This window comes from Mauremys mutica, chromosome 1 (assembly GCF_020497125.1).
Source record: "Mauremys mutica isolate MM-2020 ecotype Southern chromosome 1, ASM2049712v1, whole genome shotgun sequence".
NCBI classification, from domain to species: Eukaryota; Metazoa; Chordata; order Testudines; family Geoemydidae; genus Mauremys; species Mauremys mutica.
The window spans coordinates 17,681,806-17,691,951 of record NC_059072.1 but is presented as its reverse complement, the minus strand read 5'-3'; the positions used below and the strand labels follow the sequence as shown (position 1 = coordinate 17,691,951).

General features: G+C 41.7%; 1 protein-coding gene across 2 annotated transcripts in view; it reads left to right on the top strand.

Annotated features, from left to right (window-relative positions):
* The first annotated feature begins 2,419 nt into the window (after positions 1 to 2,419).
* The window catches only part of DMTF1 (cyclin D binding myb like transcription factor 1), a 49,993-nt gene continuing 42,266 nt past the window's right edge, over positions 2,420 to 10,146 (top strand). For both annotated transcript variants that reach the window (XM_045029174.1, XM_045029166.1), the window contains exon 1: positions 2,420 to 2,536. The gene's annotated coding sequence lies outside the window, so the exon portion shown is untranslated. The remainder of the gene's footprint in view (positions 2,537 to 10,146) is intronic.

The following is a 10,146-nucleotide window of genomic DNA, read 5'->3' as shown; positions in this document are numbered from 1 at the left end:
ACCCCTGCCCTTAACTGTACCTATTGGTACCTCTGCTACCATAACCACGAAATATTTACATAGAAATAATGTTACTGAAGCAGAAAATGTCTGAGGAAATTTGGGAAGCCTAACAATTACAAACTAGATCTTCCTTTCTGGATTAGCAGACACTTCTAGTTCTTGACTGCTGGATCCAGATAACAATATATCCAGTGCATAACCATTCCTCGATCCTCTTCTTGCCAAGCTATGTGAAGCTTAACAAACATTAATGAAGCCTTGTAACATCCTTACAAGACATGATGTGATATTATCCCCATCTTACAATTCACTAAATGGAGACAAAGAGAATTCTCTTTGACAAGTAAAAATGCTTAGTTTTAAAGCCCCTCTGAGACACAGTGAGAAGAGCAGAATCTAGCTAATTTGCACATTTTATAATTCACACAAAACAAATGTGATCTCTCCCCAATTCTCTGCAAAGCACCATACTGGAGTCTCATTTTCCTTTTACTGAATATATTATAGGACAATTAGTACAATGGGGAAGATCCTGCAGCCCATTTTCATGGGTGCAAATAGTCCTTATTCATTCAAGTCGACCCACTGTCCTCAAAGGAACTACACAGTAAGTAAGAGTTGCAGGAATGAGCCCATTATGAAGTACCATACAGTATTCTAAATAATTAAGCTACATAGATAAAAAAATTAATGAACAAAACACAGTTTGGGATCCAGTCCCTTGGTTGGTTTTGTGTTGTATCTGTTTCATTACTAATTTGCAAAATTCACTCATTAACGGTAGGTCCTCCAATCATTAAAGCCAAACAGCGAGATTCCACTGTATTAGATAAGGAACCCGATGCACCAGCACAGTACAAGTGTGAAGAGGGAAATGCATGAGTCTATGAAATGGGAAAGCACTGACAGAAAATGGATATACATCACTTTTTTCACTAGCATAGTCCCCTGAATCTCAATGGAGTTAGTCCTGATTTATGCAAGTCCATGTGAGGGGAGAATCAGGCTCTATGATGACTTCCTGAAGAGCAGAAGTCCAGTATTTCCATAATTCTTACATAGCATCAAGAAAAAAAGTTTCCTCTAGAAAGATGAGTGTTTGTCTGAAATGTTCCTCATCCCTTATTGATCAAGGGCAAATTTTAAGGGCATATTCTGATCTCAGTTAAACAAGGAGAAATGCAGTGACTTTTGCCAAGAATCAAGGCACTTAAAGCACCATCTTGCCAACAGGCAACTAGTGGTGCAGGGGGTGCTGCAGCACCCTAGGCTTGAAGTGGTTTCCATTATATACAGGGTTGACAGTTTGGTTCAATGGCTCTCAGCACCCTTACTAGAAAAACTGTTCCAGCACCTCTGCACATTGGTCAGTGGTAAGGGAACAATTTGTACAGTGGGGGTGCTGAGACCTATTGAACCAAACTGTAAACTCTGTATATGCTGGAAATCACAGCAGCACCCCTAGTTCCAGCACCTCTGCACCCAGGGGTGGGATGGGGAGGTATCTCCTCTCAGCAGAGCCCACAGAGGAGTGGAATAAAGTCTCCCTTTAGCAGGGGTTGGGGAGTGAGGGAGTATCTCCTCTCAGCAGGGCACACACAGTGAAGTGGGATGAGATAGAACAGGGGTTCTCAAACTGGGGGTTGGGGCCCCTCAGGGGGTCACGAGGGTATTACATGGGGGATCACGAGCTGTCAATCTCCACCCCACAACCTGCTTTGCCGCCAGCATTTATAATGGTGTTAAATATACTAAAAAATGTTTTTAATTTATATGGGGGGGTCACACTCAGAGGCTTGCTGTGTGAAAGGGGTCACCAGCAGGGCCGCCCAGGGGTGGGCAAGTGGGGCAATTTGCCCCAGACCCCGCAGGGGCTCCCACGAGAGTTTTTCAGGGCCCCTGGAGAAGGGTCCTTCACTCGCTCCGGGGGCCCCAGAAAACTCTCGTGGGGCCCGGGCCCCCGGAGCTTCTTCCGCTTCGGGTCTTCAGCGGTGGGGGGGGTGTCCCTTCCGTCACCCCCGCAGCCGAATTACCGCCGAAGCGGGACCCACCACTGAAGAGCCAGGTCTTCGGTGGTAATTCGATAGTGGGGGCCCCGCCGCGGGTCTTTGGGTCACGTTGGTGGCGGGTCCCAGAGCGGAAGGACGCCCCCCGCCGCCGAATTACCGCCGAAGTGGGGGCTCCCCACCGCCGAAGACCCCAGGCCCCCTGAATCCTCGGAACGGCCCTGGTCACCAGTAAAGAAGTTTGAGACCCACTGAGATAGACTCTCCCCTCAGCAGGGCGCACAGATGGGGATGGTGTGACCTTTCTCGCGCTCTCCCCCTGCCCGCCCAGCCCCGTGAGCTTTGTGGCGCCGCGCCTTGGCGGAAGCCGGTGGGCGGGGCGGCGGAGGCTCTTCCGGCGGCTCGCTGGCTGCCTGCGCCCGGGCCCCGCTGCTGCCTCCCCCGCTCGCTGCCGCTCTCGGCGCCTCCATCCTGGTACTTCAGAGTCTCCATCCTGGTTTCTCAAGTGCCCGGACCCAAAACAGGAAGTAAGTGCGAGGGGACCCGCGGGCTGCCGGGGCCGGGAGCAGCCGGCCGCGGGGCGCGGCGCGAGAGCCCGGTGGCGGGAGCGGCTCAGCCCCTCCCTCGCCCCCCCATCTCCTCTCACCGGCGGCTGGCGGGGATAGGGAGCGGGGCTCGCCGCGGCCTCAGCCGCCGCCGCCGCCGGGCGAGAAGAAGCCGCGGAGTCAGGAAAATGGCGCCGGAGCTAGAATGGGACCAAATGGCGGCGCTGCCGGGCGGGGAGCAGCGGGAGCCTGGCCCGGGGGCAGAGGCGGCTCCCCCCCACCCCCCCGCCGCGAGCAGGGAGGATGGGGGGGGCAGCCCCTCCCCCCACATGGAGCTGTAACTCCTCGCCAGGAGGGAGGAGCTGGTGCACGTGTGGGCGTCATTGTCACGGGCGGGGGCGTTATTACCGCAGCCACAAAACAGTGAAAATTGCAAAACCAGGTGTAATATAAAATGAAACATGCAAAGGGTTTTTAAAACGTCTGGTGGTGAAAGCGGCCCAGAGGAGACTCAGTGTGCGGGGGAGAGGCGCTTGTGAATTATTGTTTGCGCTTTAAAAAACATTGTTTTTGCCTTATTCCTAGGTTTTTTCTAAGCCCATGTGTTTAAATGTTAAAAGCCCAGCTGCAAAGCATGAGTAATGTGTAACATTTCTCCTTTCCTGGGTCTGGGGTATTTAAAATTCATGGGCTTTTATTCTGGTAGGTGACATGATTTGGGATTGGGCTTTTCTTTGGCAGAGAGTGTTAGAGTAGGTTTCTGACAGAGGAAATTTACAGAAAGTGAGGATTTTCACTTAAATATGGAAAATTGCCAGAATTTATTTTTTCCACTAATTTGATAGTTATGCATTAGCCATACAACGTAATGCATCCTGTTAGGAGAACATATGAATCCCTGTGTTTATGGAAGTTATTGTGCTTTGTTTTAGTTGTGTAATGAGTTCTGGCTATGATGGTGTATAATAAATTCACAGTAAATGCAAGTATATCCCTCACACAGCATCTCATTAAGCAATTCAAAGAAACTACAGCAACGTATACTGTACACTGACAGAGTTACTGAAATTTTAGTTCACAGTTAGAAGTAGATAAGGACATTAACATAACCTGACAAAAGTTATTTATTGACAAACTTACTGACAGTGTAATGTGTAGTTTGATATATTGACAATATTCAGGTGGTAATCATCTTACAAACATGAAGGATGTGAAGTGCCTTCATAATAAAGTAAAAAGATACAGCTTGATAATGACTTTGCCATATAGATGAAGACAACTGTAACAAAGAAGACACTGGAGTTTGGAGGGCATATGCCATCTGAACTTTATAAATATAAAAACACTTTCTTCTTTGTAAACATTTGTGTAGTCAAAAAGAATTTGATTTTATAGTTGGTAGTCCTATTATTTACAGTATCAGCTGAATCAGTAATACCCCACAGAGTTGTGCATCTTGCAACAGTTATAAGGGCTGGAACCTGAAACTGGCTCCCTGCAGAGACAGTTGTAGGATCAGGGCTGAAATATTAACCATTTGTGTCAATATTTCAGTGTAGGTCACAGCACTCTTCTTATTTATAGAATTTAATTCGTATGTTCAGCTATGCCTCTCAAAGCATCAGAACTGTGGCTTTCAATTATAATTACAGTAGGTATAATACTGAACAACTTTTCATATTTCATAATACAGTACATTAATATTTGCCAGTGTATCTAAAAGTGAAGAGACAATTTTGAACATTAATAAAGAGATGGAATTTAAATACTTTTTCTTTAGTGTTTGTTAGTGTATACCAATCTATCAAGCTTTTTATCCACACCTATCCCAGTAGTTTTTGAGAGCCTCAGAAATGGCCTGTGGTCCAATTTTCCATTGTTCCATATAACGGATGAAGATATGCTATCCACTTCATATTGCAATGGTTCGATAAAACTGTATGGGCACACCAGTACATCTTGAATACCTCATAAGAGCGGCCATATTTGGTAAGACCAATAGTCCATCTAGCCCAGTGTCTTGTCTTCTGACAGTGGCCAATACCAGGTGTTTCAGAAGGAGTGAACAGAACAGGTAATCATCAAGTGATCCATCCCTGTAGCCCATTCACAGCTTTTGGCACCATCCCTGCCATCCTGGCTAATAGCTTTTTTGAACCCTACAGTAGTCTTTGGCCTTCACAATATCCTCAGGTAAAGAGATCCATGGGTTCACTGTGTGTTGTCTGAAGAAATACTTCCTTTTGTTTTAAACCTGCTGCCTATTAATTTAAGTTGGTGACCCATAGTTTTTGTGTTAGGAAAAGGAGTAAATACTTCCTTATTTACTTTCTCCATACCCGTCATGATTGTGTAGACCTCTATTATATACCCCCTTAGTTGTCTCTTTTCCAAACTGAAAAGTCCCAGTCTTGTTAATCTCTCCTCACATTGATAATTCACCTCTTCTCATTCCTTCTTTGACTTCATGAAGTTGTCAATTGCGTGCTGGAATAAATGAGAACAGTTTGTCCCAACGTGTGTCTACTGTACCTTCTATCTCTTATGATAACCCATCTGTATACATGTTGCTTTTGAACTCAGTTGACTTCATTTAAAATAAATTGTGACATGTAGATTGAATTTCCATGGAAAACCTCTTACATGGAATCTATGTGTGGACTGATTTCCCCCCCCCACCCCCCCACCCCCCTTTAGCAACTGTTTAAGAAGATTTCCTTGTGACAGATTTTTTGAATCTGAAATACTTAACTGCTGGGTCTAATTTTGCTGTTACTGCAACATATGCTATTTGGACAACCAGAAGCAGCCATTGTGAGCAAGAAGTCATCTTGTTTATGAAATAACTTACAAATGTGTGCCAGGTGACCAGTGAAACCTGCTGATTATGACTGCATATATATTTATAAACTTACCAACTTTTTAATGAAAACACATTCAGAACACCTCAAAAGAGTTAATTAGCTTTAAAGTACAAGGTGGTGTAGTTTGTGTTTATAATTAGGGCTGTTGATTGCGGTTAACTAATGCAATTAAAATGAATCACGATTATCGCAGTTTTAATCGAACTGCTAAACAATAGAATACTAATTGAAATTTATTAAATATTTTTGGATGTTTTTCTACATGTTCAAATATATCGATTTCAGTTACAACATAAAATACAAAACCAACAAGGAGTCCTTTTAGCCACGAAAGTTTATGCCCAAATAAATTTGTTAGTCTCTAAGATGCCACAAGGTATACTAAGTATCAGAGGGGTAGCCGTGTTAGTCTGGATCTGTAAAAGCAGCAAAGAATCCTGTGGCACCTTATAGACTGACAGACGTTTTGCAGCATGAGCTTTCGTGGGTGAATACCCACTTCACCCACGAAAGCTCATGCTGCAAAACGTCTGTTAGTCTATAAGGTATACTAAACTGCTCAAGATAGTTAAGACCAAAGCAGACTGTGAAGAACTTCAAAAAGATCTCACAGAACTAAGTGATTGGGCAACAAAATGGCAAATGAAATTTAATGTGGATAAATGTAAAGTAATGCACATTGGAAAAAATAACGTCAACTTTATATACAATATGATGGGGGCCAATTTAGCTACAACGAATCAGGAAAAAGATCTTGGAGTCATCGTGGATAGTTCTCGACGTCCACACAGTGTGCAGAGGCGGTCAAAAAAGCAAACAGGATGTTAGGAATCATAAAAAAGGGAATAGAGAATAAGGAGTATATATTATTGCCCTTATAAATGATGGTACACCCACATCTTGAATACTGCGTACAGATGTGGTCTCCATCTCAAAAAAGATTTACTGGCACTAGAAAAGGTTCAGAGAAGGGCAACTAAAATGATAAGAGGTTTGGAACGGATCCCATATGAGGAGAGATTAAAGAGGCTAGGACTTTTCAGCTTGGAAAAGAGGAGGGGGGAAATGATAGAAGTATATAAAATCATAAGTGATGTGGAGAAAGTAGATAAGGAAAAATTATGTACTTATTCCCATAATACAAGAACTAAGGCTCACCAAATGAAATTAATAGGCAGCAGGTTTAAAACAAATAAAAGGAAGTTCTTCACACAGTGCACGGTCAACTTGTGGAACTCCTTGCCTGAGGAGGTTGTGAAGGCTAGGACTATAACAGTGTTTAAAAGAGAACTGGATAAATTCATGGAGGTTAAGTCCATAAATGGCTATTAGCCAGGATGGGTAAGGAATGGTGTCCCTACCCTCTATTTGTCAGAGGGTGGAGATGGATGGCAGGAGAGAGATCACTTGATCATTACCTGTTAGGTTGACTCCCTCTGGGGCACCTGGCCTTGGCCACTGTCAGTAGACAGGATACTGGGCTAGATGGACCTTTGGTCTGACCCAGTACGGCCGTTCTTATGTTCTTAAGGATGCCTCATTGTTCTTACTGATACAGACTAACACGGTTACCACTCTGAAACAGAATACAAAGTGTACAGTGCTCACTTCATATTATTTTTATTACAAATATTTGCACTGTTAAAATGATCATGTGCCAGCAATGCCCCTCTGCCATGTACATTGGCCAAACTGGACAGTCTCTACGCAAAAGAATAAATGGACAAAATCAGACATCAAGAATTATAACATTCAAAAACCAGTCGGAGAACACTTCAACCTCCTGGACACTCAATTACAGACCTAAAAGTTGCAATAGTCCAACAAAAAAACTTCAAAAACAGACTTCAATGAGAAACTGCAGAATTGGAATTAATTTGCAAACTGGACACCATTAAATTAGGCTTGAATAAAGACTGGGAGTGGATGGGTCATTACACAAAGTAAAACCTATTTCCCCATGCTAATTTTTCCCCTACTGTTACTCACACCTTCTTATCAACTGTTTGAAATGGGCCATACTGATTATCACTACAAAAGTGTATTTTTTCCTCCTCCTGATAATAGCCCACCTTAACTGATTACTCGTTATAGTTAGTATGGCAACACCCATTTTTTCATGTCCTCTGTGTATATATATATTCCTACTGTATTTTCCGACGCATGCATCTGATGAAGTGGGTTTTAGCTCACGAAAGCTTATGCTCAAATAAATTTGTTAGTCTCTAGGGTGCCACAAGTACTCCTTGTTCTTTTTAAAATAAATACTATTTTTCAATTCACCTCATACAAGTACTGTAGTGCTATCTTTGTCGTGAAAGTGCAATTTACAAATATAAATTTTTTTTGTTATATAACTCCACTCAAAAACAAAACAATGTAAAACTTTAGAGCCTGTAAGTCCACTCAATCCTACTTCTTGTTTAGCCAATCACTAACAAGAGAAACAAGTTTGTTTACATTTACGGGAGATAATGCTGCCCACTTCTTATTTATAATGTCACGTGAAAGTAAGAACAGGTTTTCACATGGCACTGTTGTAGCCAGCATTGCAAGGTATTTATGTGCCAAATATGCTAAATGTTCATATACCTCTTCATGCCTCAGCCACCATTCCAGAGGAAATGCTTCCATGCTGATGACGCTCGTTTAAAAAAAAATGCATTGATTAAATTTGTAACTGAATTCCTTGGGGGAGAATTGTATGTCTCCTAGTCTGTTTTACCCGCATTCTGCCATATATTTCATGTTATAGCAGTCTCAGATGATGATCCAGCACATGTTCGTTTAAAGAACACTTTCACTGCAGATTTGACAAAATGCAAAGAGGGCACCAATGTGAGATTTCTAAAGATAGCTATAGCAATCGACCCAAGGTTTAAGAAGCTTAAGTGGCTTCTGAAATCTGAGAGGGATGAGGTGTGGAGCATGCTTTCAGAAGTCTTAAAAGAGCAACACTTTGATGTGGGAACTACAGAACTCGAACCACCAATAAAGAAAATCAACCTTCTGCTGGTGGCATCTGACTCAGATGATGAAAATGAACATGCGTCAGATAGTTAACAAGCAGAACCCATCATCAGCATGGATGCATGCCCTCTGGAATGTGGTTGAAGCATGAAGCATGAATCTTTATCGCTTCTGGCACATAAATATCTTGTGACACCGGCTACAACAATGCCATGCGAACGCCTGTGACACTGTAAACAAGAAGTGCGCAGCATTATCTCCTGCAAATCTAAACAAACTTGTTTGGGCAATTGGCTGAACAAGAAGTAGGACTGAGTGGACTTGTAGGCTCTAAAGTTTTACATTGTTTTATTTTGGATTCAAGTAACTTTTGTAGATGATTCAACATTTGTAAGTTCAACTTTATTGAAAACGAGATTACACTACAGTACTTGTATTAGATTAATTGAAAAATACAATTTTTTTTTAGAGTACAAATATTTGTAGTCAAAAATAAAGTGAGTACTGTACACTTGGTATTCTGTGTGTAACTGAAATCAATATATTTGAAAATGCACAAAAATCCAAAAATATTTAAATAAATGGTATTCTGTTATTGTTTAACAGCACAATTAATCGCATGATTCATTTTTTTTTGATTGCATGATTCATTTTTTTAATCGCTTGACAGCCCTAGTTATAATCTTGGTTACAATGGTGATAGTCTTGAATAACTACACTGATGTCCTATCAATTCCAATGTTGTTGCTCCAGTTTAATTTCACTGTATCTAATAGCATCTTGTTGCATGAAATCATACTTTTAAAAGGAGTACATTTTTACCCAGTGAAATTAGCAGTGTGGATCCATTGAAAATGGACTCATTTGTGGCACTTGACGGGGAGGACTAGATCTGAAATCAAGTTAGTAGGTAGAGAGCGATTGCCACTGCTTTGTTCATTTCCTGCTTAATAAAAGGAAATATTTCTTCTTAAATTAGTTCAGACTAAGCATTAGATCCAATGATGAGTGTATAAAAAACAGTTTCCGCAGAACTTGCTGTAGTCCCCAGTACAATTACATAGTGCAATCTCATAACTGAGAGCACTATAGAACTTTTGTTCCTGAAAATTCACAATTCACAATTTTGATGACTTAATGTAAAATCAGCATTGTCAGAGATTAGGGGAACCCACTGTACACCTCATAATTTTCTGAAACAGGTTAACATTACTGCACTGTGTAGTTTCAGCAAAAGCGACGAGGAGTCCTTGTGGCACCTTAGAGACTAACACATTTATTTGGGCATAAGCTTTCGTGGGCTAGAACGAATCAGATGCATGGATTGAAAAATACAGGAGCAGGTATAAATACATGAACGGATGGGAGTTGCCTTAACAAGTATGAGGTCCTAGCTGCTATGAACAATAATCCCTGAATCTTTACTATCCATATTAAGAAAAAAACATTAAAATAGTCTGCCCATAAGCATTGTTTAACCCACACCATGTGTTCAGTTTCATACAGAACTCTGTTGAAATTCCATATGATTATTAATTTACAGCGAATATTGTTCAGGTGCACTTCCTAACAAAGCAATCCGTAAAATGTAGGACAGGGGTCGGCAACCTTTCAGAAGTGGTGTGCCGAGTCTTCTTTTATTCACTCTAAATTAAGGATTACGTGTGCCAGTAATACATTTTAATGTTTTTAGAAGGTCTCTTTCTATAAGTCTATAATATATAACTAAACTATTGTTGTATGTAAAGTAAATAAGGT